This window comes from Abrus precatorius, unplaced genomic scaffold (genome assembly GCF_003935025.1).
Source record: "Abrus precatorius isolate BTA unplaced genomic scaffold, Abrus_2018 Scaffold11, whole genome shotgun sequence".
Lineage (NCBI taxonomy): Eukaryota > Viridiplantae > Streptophyta > Magnoliopsida > Fabales > Fabaceae > Abrus > Abrus precatorius.
Window position 1 is genome coordinate 12,844,149 of NW_020874303.1, and position 14,304 is coordinate 12,858,452.

The 14,304-nt window shown below is 35.0% G+C and overlaps 1 non-coding gene across 1 annotated transcript; it reads left to right on the top strand.

Annotated features, from left to right (window-relative positions):
- The first annotated feature begins 8,995 nt into the window (after window positions 1-8,995).
- LOC113856775 lies at window positions 8,996-9,102 on the top strand. Its single transcript, XR_003503008.1, has one exon. It is a non-coding gene; the product is annotated as a small nucleolar RNA R71 (small nucleolar RNA).
- The last annotated feature ends 5,202 nt before the right edge of the window (window positions 9,103-14,304 follow it).

The window sequence follows — 14,304 nt, forward strand, 5'->3', positions numbered from 1 at the left end:
ACCATTTCACAACTGCTATATCAGAATTTTTCAATTTGCAATTCTGTGTTTTCTGCAAAATTTTCAATCAAGATATTCATCCAATTACTCATCATTGCAATCTCAATGCATTCATCAAATTTTAAGCAAGAATTGCTATCTAAGTGAATATATCAGCCAAGTTCATGTGAGAAACATTAAAATCATGATCACTTCTCACTAGACAGTGTTTCCCTCAATTCTCAACAGTGTTTGGGTGCTGTTTTCACTCTAAATCATCAATTTCACTACACTCTACCATATGCTTGCCCAATTTCTCTATCTCCTCTGCTTAGTACAGCCAATCACACATCAAGAGGACTTTTTACAGTTTATAACAGGGCTTAGGTTAAGGTAGATACTGAACAAAATAAGAAACAAGTTGCAATTTCAAAAGATCAGAAGCATTTTGAGTGAATGACTTTAAAACTAGTCTGGTTTAGCATCAATTCACATTAAATTCCTCAATTATGCAGCAGACTAATCATTTTTGTGCAGCAGAATTTTTATTTTCCTTTTTCTTCTTCTCTGCTACAGTTTACTGCTAATTTCTTCTTTTTGATCTCCATTTTGCTCTTTTCAACTCAGATTCTATTTTTCAACATTTTACTGCAACATGTTTAACTCTTCCATAGTTTTGCTGCATAATTTTTAATGTTTCTGCAGCACATTTGTTCTTTCGGTCTGACTTTTTGAACTCAACTTAGATAGCTTGCTACTCCCCTACCCCAAACTTAAAATTTTGCTTGTCCTCAAGCAACTTAATTTGATGCTACCCCAAACTTAGTTTTAAAACTCATTCTTGATTAAACTCACAATGCCTTTGATCAATTTGAATGGTAAAATTGGTTTTTCAGCAAGGCGTGTAAGGAAGTTAACTCAAGAAAAGGGAATATTAAGCTCAAAAGGGGTAAACTAGGGCAATTAATCATAAGGGAAGGCATTTTAGGCTAACTAAGTAAATCAAACATGGCCTCTATCATGTGTGTGAGAACTGTAACATGCATATTCAATTAAGAACAAGGTCAAGTTCTAGAGAACGCAGTAAAATCTGATTAATCACACAAGGAAAGAAGTAGGTAGCTCAAGTCTCACTAGGCATTTATAAGTGATCATGTGGATTAATGAAAACACAATGCACTTTTCAGAAATATATGCACCTAGTGGCAACTGCCTCATTTTTGAAAATACAAGTGTGATCTCATTTTGAGAATGGGAAAAACAACTTAAAGAAAAATTTTCACACAGAATTCACAGCCAGCAGTTTATTATCTATTCTAGTATTTTGGTGTTTTTCAACAACAATTCAGTGTAATGTGAGGCTACACATGAATAAGAGGTAGAGAATGAAACCCCCCTTTCATGGCAGCTTGTGCAAGAGTCACCATCCAATGTGTGTGAGTGTTGTGTGTGATATTCTCTGCACAAAAACACCAGAATTCCATTAACTCGCAGCAAGATAAAGGTATTTAGTTAAGAAGCTAATATAATTGCAAAATAGGTAAGTGAAAATTAAACCAAATTGTACCAATTAGTGATTACAATCCAAAAAGTTTAAACTACCAGAAATTTACAAAAATCTAATAACAGAATTTAAATTCCTAGACTAATCTTCTGTTGTATCTTCTTCCTCTGAGCTTTCCTCTTCAGAACCTTCTTCTTCTTCTTCTTCTTCTTCTTCTTCTTCCACTACCTCTTCAAATGGTGGCTGAGGAAAGTGGGTTCTGTATATTGGCATATTCTTGAAAATAGAAGAACGAAGGCACTGGGCATTCTCTGCTAAGTCTGGAGTATGATACATTTCTTCTTTGGTTATTCCCAATTTCTGACCAATATTCAACATAATACATTCCATTAGCATGACTCCAGCTTTGAGACTATTATGTAGCTCAGTCTGCCTTTCAGCAAGTTGATTCTGCCCTTCAGCTAGCTGCTTCAGAGTGTCCTTCATCATCATTGGTTTCTCTTTCTTGAATTGTGAAGGAATTGGGGCTGCAGAAGTGCAGGAAACAGTTGCATAAATTTCTTTGATCAGAGCTGCAGAAATGGATGGTGCAGCTCTGATTTTCTCTTGATAATCACCAAACTCTACTCCTGCGTCTTCACAAAGTAGTGTAATTACTGAAGGAAAGGCTAATGAATCCCTTTTTGTCTTCAATATTCCCAAGATACAGTCGCTTATTACCTCTCCCACATCTATGTAGATGTTGGAGACTATGGCAAAAAGTAGAGCAGCCCTCTTCACAGCTAGTGTGGAGCTATGTTTGACAGGCATGAACGAATTTAAAATAAACATGCTCCATACTTTGGCAAAGGGCAGAAGATTCTTGGTGACAATATGCTTTGGCTTCTTAGATTGGTTGAGCTCCCATGTGGTGCCTGGTTTTCCAATCCTTTCTAGAATTTGCACAAAATCAATATCTGGACTTTCCTTAAACGTTGTGAAGTCCAGCTGTGCAGCATGTTGTGCAGAATTAATTTCCAGCACCCTGTTGATATTTGCTGGTGAGAAGTCAATTCTCATGCCCTTGACCATAGAGCTGAACTTAGGGGTTCCTTTCCCTTTAAACCTCATGGCATTGGCATAGAATTCCTGAGTTATTTCCCTCCAACCCAGGCCAGCTGTTGCACAGAAGAATTCCTAGCCTCTTTTCTTGATTTCCTCTTTGAATTCAGGGTAGTTGTTCCCAGCTATTTGGAATGCTCTGTCAGGAACAATTTTTCTTCTTAGAATATTGGCTCTGAAAGAGTTTTCATGAGCCAAACTTCTGAATCTCAGATCATGTGTGGCTGGTGGTGAGGATCCTGAAGGTACAGCTGTTCTTGGTGGGGTTGATGGTGTAGGTGAGGGTGCAGGTGCACGAGATCTTGTTGAAGGTGGTGGAGAAGGTGAAAGTTCAGATATAGGTGCATATGATCTTGTCTGAGGTGAGGGAGAAGGTGAGGGTTCAGAGATCTGAATAGGTGAAGAGCTTGAGACACCATCAGTTCTGGCCCTCTTTGATGCAGCAGCTTGGAGATTTCGGCTGGATCTTCTTGTTGTGGTTGTGGAATATGCAGCTCGTTTCTTCTTAGGAGTGGTAGAAGATGCAGCTTGCCTCTTCTTAGGAGTGGTAGAAGATGCAGCTTGCTTCTTCTTAGGAGGAGGACCTACAGGTGTGTTGAATGAAGTCCTAACCATTTTGAAATTTTCTTGGTTGAGATGCAGAAATGATATTCGAACAAGGAAGAAGAAGCTTCTGAATCGCAATGCAGAGGTTGATAAGTGGAGAGCTCTCAGAGAGGGAAGGGATTTTTGATTTAAAAACGTATGTGCGTATTCACCCTTAGCAATATTTATAGGCACGCCCAAGCATGTGACTACTTTGGAGAATAAAAGTGACTTTTATGTTATTAAAATTCCCAGCGTGATCACTATTATTCGTAAGAGTGAATGTTCCAGAGAGTGAATTTTTCAGGGTGAGGAGCGTGTTATCACTATTGCTAAGCAAAGTGATAACTTTTTTCAATAAAAGTACTAACGCAGAGATATTAGAAGTTTACTTACCTGTGCGTAGTCACTCTTGACAGAAAAAGGAAGCGTTCCAGAGAGTTCATTTTCCCATCTGTCTCTGCGTGATCACTTTTATCAGTAAAAGTGATTGTTCCAACAGAAAATCTCAAATTGCATTCTCCGCGTAGCTTCTTTTCTGCAATAAAGTGACTCCTCTCATTAATCAATTACCTCTAAAACCTCAATTAATTAAATTTTCACTCTTGAATCCATCAAATACATATTCTTCACATTGAATCTCAGTTCAAGTATCTCAATTATGCCTCAGAAAATCAGATTCAGTGGACTATTCACATACATTATGCAGAAACTTCCAGAAATTGGTAAAATCAGATTATGCAGAATCTTAAACTCTTAACTACACATTCACCTCATCAATTCTCAGATTAAGCAACCAAATGCACCTCAGAAACTCAGATTCAACAATATTTGTGTAGAATTTTTGCAACATATCAGAAATTTACAGAACAATAATATGTAAAATTCTAAAAACACTATAGAAAGCTTAAACTGGGTTAGAAATGTGAGTTGCCTCTCACAAAGCGCTTCTTTAATGTCACTAGCTTGACATTAGTTGCTCCTCACTCAAGAGGAACCAATTTCAAGCATGATATGTTTCTTGCAAACCCTTCTCCATGATAGATCTTCAATCTTTGGCCATTGACCTTGAATTCCCTTCCTGTTTTCTGATCTTCTATAAGAATTGCTCCAAAGGGAGAGGTCTCCTTTATTAAAAATGGTCCAGACCATCTAGATTTCAATTTCCCTGGGAACAATTTTAATCTTGAATTGAATAACAGCACTTGCTGGCCAGGTCTGAAATCTTTTTGCAGAATGAATTTGTCATGGATTCTCTTGGTTCTTTCTTTGTACAACTTTGCATTCTCATATGCTTGCTGTCTGAATTCCTCCAATTCATGCAGCTGTAGAACTCTCTTCCTTCCAGCATTTGACAGCTAGAAATTAAGCCATTTTGTAGTCCAATATGCTCTATGTTCCAACTCTAGGGGTAGGTGACAGGCCTTTCCAAATACTAACTGATATGGAGACATACCAATTGGAGTTTTAAAAGCAGTTCTGTATGCCCACAGTGAATCATCCAGCCTCTTTGACCAATCCTTCCTTGAGCTGTTCACTACTTTCTCTAGAATTTGCTTGATTTCTCTATTTGAGACCTCCACTTGTCCACTTGTTTGTGGATGGTATGGAGTAGCAACCTTATGCTTCACACCATATTTCATTAATACAGCTTCAAGATACTTGTTGCAGAAGTGAGTACCTCCATCACTTATTAGCACTCTAGGCACACCAAATCTTGAAAAAATGTTCTTTCTTATAAAAGAAATCACTACCTTTGCATCATTTGATCTGGTGGGAATTGCTTCTACCCATTTAGACACATAATCCACTGCCACTAGAATGTATTCGTGTGAAAATGATGGGGGAAATGGTCCCATGAAATCAATCCCCCATACATCAAATAGTTCCACTTCTAAGATGTTGGTTAATGGCAACTCATGTCTTCTTGAGATATTTCCAGTTCTTTGACATTTGTCACAGTTTTCTACATACCTTTTGGCATCTTTGAAGAGTGTAGGCCAAAAGAAACCTGCTTGCAACACTTTTGCAGCAGTTCTTGAACTTGCATGGTGGCCTCCATATTCTGAATTATGACAATGCCATAATATCTCAGCTTGCTCACTTTGTGGAATGCATCTTCTAAGTAACCCATCTACTCCAATTTTGAACAAGTATGGGTCTTCCCACACATAGAATTTGCTGTCATGTAGGAACTTCTTCTTTTGCTGCCAAGTAAACCTCTTTGGTATGAATTGAGTGGCTTTAAAATTTGCAATGTCAGCAAACCAAGGCATGTTATCCACTGCGAACAGCTTTTCATCTGGAAATTCTTCATTTATTTCCAATGATTCAGTGGTTGAACTCTCCAAGGGTAATCTGGATAGGTGGTCAGCAACACTGTTTTCTTTCCCTTTCTTGCCTTTGATCTCTAGCTCAAATTCTTGGAGGAGTAGAATCCATCTTAATAATCTGGGCTTTGCATCCTGTTTTGTCAAGAGATATTTAAGAGCAGCATGATCAGTATATACAATCACTTTCGAACCCATTAAATATGATCTGAACTTATCAAAAGCATATACAACAGCTAAAAGTTCTTTTTCTGTTGTTGTGTAATTCACTTGTGCAGGATTTAACACTTTGCTTGAATAATAGATAGCATGTAATTTCCTATCTTTTCTCTGTCCTAAAACAGCACCCACTGCACTGTCACTTGCATCACACATGAGTTCAAAAGGTAGTTTCCAATCTGGTTTTGCAAGAATAGGTGCAGAAATCAGTTTCTCTTTTAAAACAGAAAATGCATGCAAACAATTATCATCAAATATGAAATCTGCATCCTTTATAAGTAAATTACTCAAGGGTTTAGCAATCTTGGAAAAATCTTTTATGAATCTTCTATAAAAACCAGCATGTCCTAAAAAACTTCTAACTCCCTTAACATTGATAGGTGGAGGAAATTTATTAATGACTTCTATTTTAGCTTGGTCCACCTCCATTCCTTTCTCTGAAATTTTGTGACCAAGGACAATGCCTTCTTGTACCATGAAATGGCACTTTTCCCAATTTAACACAAGATTAGTATCTTGACATCTCTGCAAAACAGTGGATAGATTAGCTAAACAATCATCAAAAGAATCACCAAAAACAGAGAAATCATCCATGAACACTTCTATGATGTTTTCTACCAAATCAGAAAAAATAGAAAGCATGCATCTTTGGAAAGTGGCAGGGGCATTACACAAACCAAATGGCATTCTCCTATATGCAAAGACTCCAAATGGACATGTAAATGCAGTTTTCTCTTGATCTAAAGGATCTACAGCTATTTGATTATATCCTGAATACCCATCAAGAAAACAATAAAATGAATGTCCAACAAGTCTTTCTAGTATTTGATCTGCAAATGGTAGTGGGAAATGATCTTTTCTGGTTGCATCATTTAATTTCCTATAGTCTATGCACATTCTCCATCCAATCACAGTCCTAGTAGGAACAAGTTCAGTCTTTTCATTAGGTACAACTGTCATACCACCTTTCTTTGGAACAACTTGGACTGGACTTACCCAATTGCTGTCAGAAATTGGGTATATTATTCCTGCATCTAACAGCTTTATGACCTCTTTTTTAACTACCTCTTTCATGGTTGGGTTTAACCTCCTTTGTGGCTGCACAACAGGTTTAAAATTCTCTTCAAATAGAATTATGTGCTTACAAAATGAAGGATTTATACCTTTCAGATCTGCAATACTCCATCCAATTGCAGATTTGTGTTCTCTCAAAATTCTGAGCAATTTTTCCTCTTGTTCCTCCTTAAGTTCGTTATTGATGATGACTGGATTTTCATGATTCTCATCCAAAAATGCATACCGCAGGTGTGAAGGGAGTTGTTTCAGTTCTAGCCTTTGCTTTTCCTCTTCTTTATCATCCTTTTCTAGCTTCTCCTTCACTGAATTTTCTGCAGATTTTTGAATTGGCAGAGCTTCTAGTTGCTGCTGCACTTCCTTAATGCATTCTTCATGTAGAAGTTCAGATTTGTTGCTTCCTGCAGATATTATTTCTTCTAACACAGCAAGTTCATCAATTTCATTAATATGGTGTTGTGTAATGAAAGCATCCAGTATATCTACCTTCATACATGTGCTATCTTCAATTGGATATTTTAAAGCTTCAAACACATTAAATATTACCTTCTCATCTTGAACTCTAAGCATAAGTTCACCTTTCTGCACATCTATTAAAGCTCTCCCTGTTGCAAGAAATGGTCTCCCTAGGATCAAAGGAATGTTAGAATCCACCTCCATGTCCAGAATTACAAAATCTGCAGGAAAAATGAACTTGTCAACTTTAACTAATAAATCTTCAACAACTCCATATGGATAAGTGTATGATCTATCAGCTAGCTGCAGTGTAATGTTGGTAGGCTTCACTTCCTCTATGCCAAGTTTCTGTAGAACAGCTAATGGCATCAGATTTATGCTTGCTCCCAAGTCACACAATGCTCTTCCCACAGTGCAGTTTCCTATTTCACAAGGAATGCTAAATGATCCAGGATCTTTCAGCTTTTGAGGAAGCTTTCTCTTGAGAATGGCACTGCACTCCTTTGTCAAAGGTACTATTTTATCATGCTCTAGCTTCCTTTTTCTGGAAAGTAGTTCTTTCATGAACTTTGCATATGAAGGCATTTGCTCCAAAGCTTCTGCAAAAGGAATGTTAATTTGTAATTTCTTAAAGACATTCATAAACCTTTCAAATTGTTCCTCTTGTTTAGGATTTTGGACTCTCTGAGGATAGGGCAGCCTCTTGTATTTTTCTGGGTCTATTGGCTTACAAGCTTCCTCAAAGAGTTGCTTTTTGGTTTTCCTTTCAGAATTCATGGGAACTTTTTCTTTTTCTTCTGAATGGTCTTTCTTCAATAGCTTAAAATTTCCTTGTTGCAGATCTTGTTCAATGTTTCTTTTTGCTACATCATTTATTTTCTTTTCTGCTGGTTTAGGGCTTGCAACTACAGCTCCACTCCTTGTAGTTATGGCTTGACATTGCTCTTTAGGATTGATTACTGTATTGCTTGGAAATCTTCCTTCATCCCTGCTGGATAATTGTTCAGCTAATTGTCCAATCTGTGTCTCTAGTTTCTTCCTGGAGGTTTCTTGGTTTTTGAAGCTTGTTTGAGTCACCTTCATGAATTGCAGCATAGTCTCTTCCATCTCAGTCAACCTCTCATTCATAGGCTTGGAAAATTTCTGATTTCCTTGAGGTTGAGTGGACGAATTTCTCTGAAAATAAGGCTGTTGTGTTGCTGGACCTGCATTAGAAAAAGGAAAATTTGAATTAGAATTCTTTGCAGCAGAATATTGATTATTCCAATTAGAATTTTGCTGAGTTCTATTATTTGAAAATTGAAATCCAAGGGGATATGATGGCTGTTGTCTCTGAAAATTATTCATATAATTCACTTGCTCTTATGGTTCACTTGTGTATGCCTCACATGCACCATTTGCATGGTTTCCTCTACAAAAATCACAACTTAGCTGACTGGTAGGCATACTCCCTGTTTGCAGATTGTTGATTTGTTGTGTTAAGGCAGCTAATTGTTCTGAAAACAATTGATTTTGTAGCTGATTTTGTGCAAGAAAAGTTTCCAGAACTTTAGCTTCATGACCGGAGTTTCTTCCTTGGTTCCTTAAGTTTGAATTCTGATACATTGAAGATGCCATCATGTCAATAATCCTCTGAGCTTCTTCCAAAGACTTTGTATTTAATGAACCTCCAACAGCAGCATCAACCATTGTTCTTGTTACTGCATTCATCCCATTATAAAAAGTCTCTAATTGCATCCAATCTGGAATACAATGATGTGGACACCTTCTAAGCAGTTCTTTGTATCTTTCCCATGCTTCATACAATGATTCTCCTTCTTGCTGCACAAAGGATGTAATTTCTCCTCTCAACTTAGCGGCTTTGGATGGAGGGAAGTACTTAGTTAAAAACTTATTCACAAGTTCTGTCCAGGTTGTGATGCTTCCTTGTGGTTGAGCTTGTAACCAACATTTTGCTCTATCTCTCAAGGAAAAAGGAAATAGTCTTAATCTGATAGCTTCTTCACTAACTCCATTCATTCTTATGGTGTCACATAGCTCCAGAAAATTTGAAATATGCAGGTTAGGATCATCAGAATTTCCTCCAGCAAACTGATCCTGTTGGACTAAATGTAGTAGGGCAGGTTTAATCTCAAAATGGTTGGCTTGAATAGTTGGCCTAATTATAGAAGAGTTAAAACCTTGCATGTTAGGAATAGCATAGTCCCCTAATGTTCTAAATCTGTTTTGTTCTGCCATTTCTATTGCTGGATTTGGTTGTCTCAAGGGTGTAGATGTTCTTTTCACTCTAGGATTACTCTGAGATTCTGGAGAATGGACAGCTTTTAACTCACTATCACTCCCTATGGCTTTTTCTGCTCTAGACTCTTTTCTCAATCTTCTCAAAGTTATGTCTATGTCAGGATCAAAGACCAGAATTGATTTATTCTTGTTTTTACCACGCATATACAAATCAGTTGAAGCAAAATTAAACCACAATTGATATTCAGAAATGTACAACAGAATTCATGCAAAATCTATCAGTAAAAGCATATAGAAACTTAAATCTAGCAGTTGCAGAGTTGTAAAATCATGTACAAATATGCATAATGACAATTACAACTATAAAGAGCAATGAAAACTGAAATTATGCAGATAACAAAGATGTAAAAATTCTATGCAGCAGACAGAAATATTATGCAGAATATTACACAAGGTGCAGTAAAATTATGCAGAAAGCAATTTGAAAGCAAAGCAACAAATTAAATGCTCAATCTAGTTACTTTTCTACTACTAATGATATTGAAATGCAAAATTCCCCGGCAACGGCGCCAAAAACTTGTTGTTAGCAATCTACACTAGCAAGTGCACTAGGATTGCAGCAAGTGATAAGTAAATTTAAGATCCAAATATCGTCTCCACAGGGAATTTATATTCAAGTATCAGTTCATAGAATTATAACCATTTAAGCTTTTTCGAAATTGTAAGGAGAGTGGTAACATCTAATAACAGCAAACTGGAACAATTAAAAGTAAAATGAACTTGTAGAAAACAAGACAATGAATACACAGTTATGTGATAACAGAGGGAGAAACCATAGCTAGGGAATTGCTTCACCAAAACTCCAATCTTTAATCAATAAAGTTCTGAATTAACAAGCAATTGGAAAGAATGACAATCAGTTTCACTTTATACTATTCAGAGGTTAATTCCTTAACTCAGTGAACCTAACATTCAATTAAACCATTCTAATTCCTTAGATCTAATTCAATTTAATGTTGCTTTAAGTGTAAGAAACCAAAAGATTGCAAGATCAAAGTTCCTTATCCCTAAGAAAACTAAAATCTCGGTGATTGGTTCAGATCTGAAGAACAAATTCAATTTCCATTGACAAAGGTTCCTCTGAATTTAGTTAATCAAATTTCCATTCAATTCACACGTGAAGTTCAGAATCAATCACTCAATCTATTCCAAAGCTTGAAATCCAGATCCAAATCAATTCAACATGTTCATTTCAGATCTACAATCCCTAACTATGAATGAATTACACAGCCATGGCAGCAGAAGAAGAAAAAGAAAGAGAAGAAGAGAAGAAGAAACTCAGAAACGCCATGGAAGCTTGCTCCACTCCAATTCCTCTTCGTGAAGCTCCAAGATCTGAATCCCCACTCCTCTCTCTCACTTCCTCTATCCAGAAACTAACTAAAAAAACTGAAAATGAACAGAATCCCTTTTTTTCGAATCGCTTCTGGTATTTATAAAATTTCCCAGATTTTCACGTTATCACTTTTATGAGAAATAGTAGTTACGCAGAGAGTTTTTGGTTGCGCGTTAACACTTTTCCCAGAAATAGTGGCCACGCGCATTTTCCTGATATTGAGAGCTCTCTGGAACTATCACTCTTGATGATAAAAGTGACAACGCAGAGCCAAGGTAGTTGCGCGTTATCACTTTTTCTGATAAAAGTGACTACGCGCAGCTCGCCAAGTTGAAGACTCTCTGGAACGATCACTTTTGATGACAATAGTGGTAACGCCCAGGCTTCACTTCTTCTTTGAGCTCTGAAGTGATCACTTTCACTGACAATAGTGATCACGCCCAGTCTGCAATTTCTTATTCTTGAGTTTTTGGAGTCCAGACTTGCTTCTTTCCTCTTCCTTGTCATCAAACTTCCATGAATATGATCCTTGCTCAATTTATTCCTACAAAAACAAGATTAAAAACTTAATTCCTAAGCAAAAATTTCACAATTGCTAAAATAACTACATATGTAAACAAAATTCAATTCCTTCTCTTTTTCTAAGTTTTTCTGCTTTCTTTATACATTTTTCTTATCATTTGTGTTAGAATTATGCTAAAATATCAGTCAAAATATGGATTCATCACTTGGTACATACAAAATATAATTTTAATTACATAACTCTTCGCAAATGACATAATATTAGTTAAGAAATAAAAAAAAAGATTTATATTAAACCTAAATTATGAATAGAGACTTTAAAATCTAAAAATTTTCACTTAAATGTAAGAAAGACAGTATATGCATGACAATTTTAACAAAAACTAGATGAGGATTATGTGTTAAAATTGAAAATAATATTATATCACACGTCTCTAAGTTTTCATACTTGTGATCAATTTTAATAAAGAAATTAATGAATATGATACAGTTAGAATACAAGTTAGATAATTATAGTAGAGAAAAACATTAAAAATTATTTACAATCATTTAATACCTATCAAACTAGAAAAAAAAAACATTTTTATCATACTGCAATATAACTAATTACATGATGTGATAATAAATATTGGATGTTAAAGTAAAAGCATGATAAAAAGATAAGGTATAATAAATAAAAATATTAAAGTAAATAAGTGATCACAAGAAAGAACTGTAACATCCTAAACTTTCAATTGTATTTTTTTATTTACAAAAATAGAAGAGTTTAAAAAAATGATTAAAAAAAATATTCCTTTTAGCTCAAGTAAATTTTTCTCGCTCAAACAAGAATAAATTAGATTTTCTCATCTATACTCTCACTTAAGCAAGAAATTTGTTGCGTAAGCAAAAATTCATAACATAAGTGGATAGTTCTCTACCGTGTTTTTGCTCAAGTAAAAATACCCTTGCTCGGCAAATATATCAGCAAAAGAGTAGCAATTTTTGTTTGGTTTTCTTGCTCAAACAAGAATAACCTCTCTCAAGCAAGAATTCATAAGTTTTGAAGGATATTTAAGGAATTTTCATTCTAAAACTTGTATTGAAAGTCGAGAAACATTTCTCACACTTCTTTCCCTGCTCTCTTACTTTCCTTCCTTCGATAAAACTCTCTTGAACCCTGAATCTCTTCCGAATTTGAGCTCTAACATCCTTTCCTCTTGATCCCAAGTAAGTTTCTTGGAGTTTAATCTTTCAATCTCACTTCTATTTCTGTTTTTTCCTTTCTTAAAAGTACTCTACTTTGTAATATATAGGAGAAACTTGGTCTTTGGACAACATCTCCTTCAAAATGTTGCACTTCCTTCTGAATCCTAAAGAGATATTGGTCTTAGATACACCAGCTCTCATCCCTTTGGTTTTAAGAGACCTATTTCAAAGTAAAGAAAGTTGATTCCAAACCCTAACTCCTATTATGTGTTTTGCTTCGAAAACTCCATTTGTTTCTTATTTTGAATCATAGAACTCTAATATTTTCTTAAAATCTTAGTATTAAGAATAGAATTTTAGGCATGAAAAATATATGGTTGTTTCCGGAACTACTTAAATAAATCTCATAGTCATAGCTCTAAATAAAACCATTTTAAGAAGTTTCATGATTTTACTATCGATCATTATGTATGTATAGTTAATATTATAAATTCTTATTTTGAATAATATGTGTGCTGTGAATGATGCTAAACTTTATGATAGAAGATTTTATTTAAAATTGAGAGAGTCTGATCTCCGACAATGTATTTCTAAATTGTACGATTGATTTGAGTTTGAAGGTATCCAACCTTTAGCATATTATATTGATTTGTATGATGTGAAATTGATTGCATATAATAGAAAGACTATTCGTGTGTGTGATTATCTTCTCTTTTTCATTTTAGAATATGAGTTGAGATTATGGTTGTTTGTTTAAAGTAATGAATGACATGGTATGGTGAAATTGTATTATGATGAAAAAGAAAAAGAGTGAAAATTGTACTATCATGAAAAGTGATGAAAGGAAATAGAGGTGAATATTGAGAATTACTAAGAAAATGTGTCATGAAAAATTGACTAAATTGTGTATAGATAATTACAGAGATACTGAAAGTATAGAATATGGAGCCGATTGTGGAGGTCTGGGGGATATGTAGGTTGGTGAATGATATTCGCTTATGTGTACAAAATCTATTGAATGCAAATGCATCACATGGTCTTACACTCATTTTCTGACTAATACTCCTGACCATACTTTCGTTGAAAGACCCTTTATTGTATACATTATATCTGTGTAATGGGCTAACCAGCGACTATCTATACTTATAGAAGACCTCAAGGGATCCTATGAACAATGATAATGAAATTGTGAGATATGTGATTATAATACGTGAGTCATAATAGATTGATTAGTGTGATTATAATATAGGTATTGTAATACATCGACGGGTGTAGATATAATACATGTATTGTAATACATCAATTAATATGATTATAACACATGTATTATGACATTTTGATCTATGTAAGAATATATGAAAGGATATAATCTTAGTGTATGTTTTGAAATATTAATGATGTGATTGTTATGATGCTTGATCTGCTGAAAATTCTTTAGTATAATATATGAGCTAGCATTATTTTGGTGTATATTGTATTTAATGATAATTTAGTATGACTTGTTTCATTTATAAAATAAAGGATTTACTGGAACGGTGAATACTCACCCTCATAATTACTTTTTAGGAATTGAAATGAAGACTAATGTGTCCTAGAATTATACTCTTCGTGAAGTTATAGGAAAGACTGCTCTTTTAGAATTTAAATTAGTCTGAAAATTGTAATAATTTTGATTTAGTTTCTATTTTAAATTGACAAGATTATGTAAG